This window comes from Gossypium hirsutum, chromosome A04, assembly GCF_007990345.1.
Source record: "Gossypium hirsutum isolate 1008001.06 chromosome A04, Gossypium_hirsutum_v2.1, whole genome shotgun sequence".
In the NCBI taxonomy this organism is placed as follows: domain Eukaryota; kingdom Viridiplantae; phylum Streptophyta; class Magnoliopsida; order Malvales; family Malvaceae; genus Gossypium; species Gossypium hirsutum.
Window position 1 is genome coordinate 76797300 of NC_053427.1, and position 4773 is coordinate 76802072.

The following is a 4773-nucleotide window of genomic DNA, read 5'->3' on the forward strand; positions in this document are numbered from 1 at the left end:
CACAAGACTGGGAATCAAGTCTTTCAAAATTTCATAAGCTCTGCTTTCTACGATTAGCAAATTCATTTTAGTTAATAATATCATGCAAAAACAGTTATCAGAAAACCTAGCTAGCCAAATATGAGCTAAATAGCATTCACTGTTGAAACTGTAGCAAATTTTGTTACACCAAGTCTTTTTACAACTCAAAAAGGCACATACTAATAGCATGTGAAGCAAACTCTAATGGAAGTAGAGGAATTGTTTTAAGAGGTGAATGTGTCAATAAAGGTGGTGTGAAAAGGGTCATTCAAGTGTGTAGCCCAGTTATTGAGAGAACATTTGCATGTTGTAGCAGCCTAGACTGCATAACCCAAGAAAGCAACCATGGCAAGATGAACATGCTTGATCTCAACCAATTGAAGGGTGGCCTTTTTTTTTGGGTCAGACGCCAAACCAAGAGGGTCGAAGTACTTATCATCAGGGTACAGCTTCTTCTCAGGGTCAAGCTCTGCATTCCTTTGGAACTCAATGTACCCAATCACCAACACTTTAATCCAAATCAATGTTGTCATCGAGAACGGAAGGGGTTAGCCTAGGTAAGCTGATCCTTCAACAAGCTTCACTTGAAAAATAACCAAACAATATTCATTTCAATGGTTTCTAAAAAAGGCACGGAGTTAAGCCTAAGGACAATAGGCAAGTAATTAACCTTTCCAACATCTTTCCAAGTGACTCCAGTGAGCCATTCAATAGTAAGGGCACCTACAATAGCCAACATGACCCAACATCCATGGATCAGCTCACACTCACGGAACCTCTACAGGCCAAAGACCCTGCTGTAAGGCTGAAATGGAGTTGGCTTTACGTCGGCGACCTCAATCCGGGTCCCAGTGATGTCATTTTCCATGTTCTTTGCTAGATTTTGATCCAAAGAATCCAAAATCATACGAAAAATACTCAACAGGCTTCCCCAACCCAAAAGTTTGGAACCCGTAATCACCAATCAAGCTACCGTCGAACCAGTCAGATGCTACAACTCCAGGATACCATAATGGGCGATCAGAGTTTGGTTTAGATACTTTCTTGGTGGCTTTTTTACCCCTAAAGTTGAACCTGGCCACGACCCTCCCAGAGGTTGAGTAGACATCAAAAAGGCGGATGCCTATAAAAGAGGAAGTAGCAGCGACGGTGGTAGCCATTGTTGGAAAAAAAGGTGATGGAAAATGATGTGCTAATAGTAGTAATAAATGAAGGGGAAGTGGTGGGGGTTTATCCAAGAAGAAATATAGTGAACGTTGGATGAAACAACATTATCTATCTGACCAATAAAGAAGTCTAAGCCGAATCCTCGTCTGTTTGTGGGGGCTAATAAATAAGTTCCCACTTTTGTTTTTATTTTTTTGCGGTTCTTAGTGTTGCTATTAAAAAAATCTATTTTTCTTCTTAGGACACAAGTAGAGTTGTTGATACTCTGACTCTCATCAATATTAAATTTTAGGGTAAATTATAAAAATAGTCACTTTTGTTTGTCTCATATTACACTTTAATCACTTACATTATCGTTTTGTTACGAAGTGATCCATCTACATTTAACCTTTGTTACCTCTTTAACAATAGTCCTACGTGGCAGTCCAAATGGGCTTTAAATATCAACTTGGATGTCTAGTTGCTAGGATGAAAATAGATTTTTAATTAAATAAATTTAATTTAGATTGCTACGTAGGACCGCCGTTAGGGAGGTAACGAAGTTTAACGGTAAAGTGACTGCTTCGTAACAAAACGATAATGTAACTAAAACGTAGCATTTCAAACATAAGTGACTAAAATGTAATCTGAGGCAAACAAAAGTGACTATTTTTGTAGTTTACCGTAAATTTTATTCTAAGTTTGCCTTTAGTATAATTTTAATTTAATAATTAAAAATTAATCTATTTTTGATAAATTATAAGAATAGTATATATTTAATTATTCTTTGATCACTTTGCTATTAATTTTTTAATTTAATAATTGAACTTTTTAAAATTATATTTTTATTGCTATAAATTTCTAGACTTATTGATGTTGAGTTATTCTGTATTTCCATTTAAAATTTCAAGCTTATTTTCCTAATATCCATAAATTTTGTTTAATATTAAGGAATCTGGATTATCATTTTTAAAAAAATATCAAATAATATTTCAGGAACATCTATGACTATCATTGTTATAATCATCATTATCTATAAGCTTTTATAAAGATCGTGACATAGATGAATGAGAAGCAAAAGTAAAGAAAATATATATATCTTTAATTTTTACAGGTTTATTTCTCGAAATTATATGCATTTTAGTGTTTTTTTATATAATTTTTGTATTATTTAATTTAAGTTTTATAATTTTGAAAAATAATTTATGAATTTTTATATTTTAAATTTTTTTATATTTTAAAAGTCATTAAAAATGGTAAAGGTTCTAAATTAATATTTTATCTATAACTCATGCAACAAATTAGATATAACATATTCACTATAACACCCCTAACCCGTATCCATCGCCAGAGTAGGGTTACGGAATATTACCAACCAATCAAAGCATTTAACAACCAATTCATAAGTAATCATAAGCGTATTCCAATAACTCAATTTACATCACATTCACAAAACAACTAACAACCAAAGACATCCTAGGTACATGCCATTACAACACTTAAGATCGGGATTGTTGTTGTTGGATGCTGAGTCGGTGATCAAAAGAGAGTACCTAACCTGCGCACGGAAAACAAAATTGCATGCTGAGTAAAACTCAGTGATATTTCTATAATCCAAACATTTTAAAACATGATATAATACATGAATGCTCAAATTGAATTATATCATCATACTACTATCTAAACATACAATTACAAGATATCACCATCTCAATTTCATGCCTTCATCACTTTATTTCATACTATACTCAAATTTCACAAGTATTCACCTTTAGATGGTTTGAACATATATCTCAATTCACACCACTTGCTACATGAATAGCTTTGCATAGATCGATTAATAATGTACTTATATTATGGCACAAACCAATCCACATTAAGCAACTTCACTTATTTGAATAAACACAAGTATATCTAAAGCATTTGAATTTATTTTGCAACTTTAATAATCTAACTCAAGCATATATCATGTTTTCCATGTATCATCATTTCAGTAAATTTCATACACACGTCTTAGTGCATATTAAACACTTACCATAGCCACAAGCTAATGATTAAACACATAACTTACCGATATCATCACATGGTAAGATATAGTACATAGACATAGCATCTCTTAAATCATACCTTTCATATTCATGAATATTCATACTTTAGTCATTGGCACACCATACCTTTCCATATTTGTCATAGTGAAGTCAATCGAAACTCTTACCGGAGCTCACGCAAAGTATGTTAAACGTTCATCGAAACCATCCCTTTTTTTAATCAATGAACATTGTGAAGACGATTGAAACCTTGGTACATGTTTCCTTTGTGCCATAGTCCAACTATGATCTTATATATGCATTGCCATGGCTTTACCATGGTCTTACATTCGTAGTGCCATAACCTAGTTATGGTCTTATCATCAAATGCCATAGCCCAACTATGGTCTTACATATAAACACTGCCATGGTCCAACCATGGTCTTACGTCCATAGTGCTATAACCCAGTTATGGTCTTATCATCAGAATTCCATAGCCTAACTATGGTCTTACATATAAACACTGCCATGGTCTTACGTGCGAATGCAACCTGTCTCAATTGATATCAGAAATTATCATTTTTGTAACTTTTTACAATTCATGTTCTATCAACAAATCAATTTAATATCAATAATTTTATATCATTTAAACTTTAATATTCATAAACAACTAGAAATATAATTTAGTTCATTTTAATGAACTTACAGAGCTAATTTGCAGTAATGGCTCCGAGTTTCTCAATCAATGATTGACGTAATAGCAATTCATTATTTTTGTTTTCAATTACAAACATTAATATAATCTAATATTATGCAATTAGGTTCATATATTTCAGTTCAATATAAACTAAAATTAAACCAAACGAACTCACCTAACATGTAAACACGAGATTTTATTTAACTCCATACATTAATCAACATTATTCAACTTCAATCTCATCAATTCAGCAATGCAACTCTGTATATAACATTTCCATACTATCAATTTAAGGCTAATTATTCATTAATTCATTTTATCAACCATTCATTGGACTAAATATACATTTTATCATATCTCAAATTATTAATAAATGTATACAATAATCATATGTATCTATATAAATATCAAAGTTCACAAGTAAAAATTTAATTAATTCAAATTAAGGAATTACGACATTCTTAGCATGTAAACACAAGATTTTAGTTTCCAAGGAAACTTAAAGAAATCATTATCTCCCATTACTAACATACTTCAATAGCCCCCCTCACTTCCAATTGCCCTTCCAACTTTGGATGCAAATTCTTAGCATTAAAGAAAATATTTAATTACTTCACATGGATGTTGATAATTTACATGTACTAGACTATTCCAAACAACTTAATTGAGTAATTGAGGTCGCTTGTATAAGTGTTGTAACACCCCCTACCCATATTCGTTGCCGAAATAGGGTACGAGGCATTACCAGAGTTTACGAATTAATTTTTTTTAACTCAATATAACCCCTTTGTAGATATCTAACCTTCCCTACAATTTTAAACTGAGACCAATCCACATCAACCAATCCAATTCAACATATTTTCAAGATAGATTCATGCATAT

The 4773-nt window shown here is 32.1% G+C and overlaps 1 pseudogene; it reads right to left on the minus strand.

Moving 5' to 3' along the window:
* Positions 1-245: 245 nt before the first annotated feature.
* LOC107930144 (chlorophyll a-b binding protein CP29.2, chloroplastic-like) lies at positions 246-1205 on the minus strand (annotated as a pseudogene).
* Between the last annotated feature and the right edge of the window lie 3568 nt (positions 1206-4773).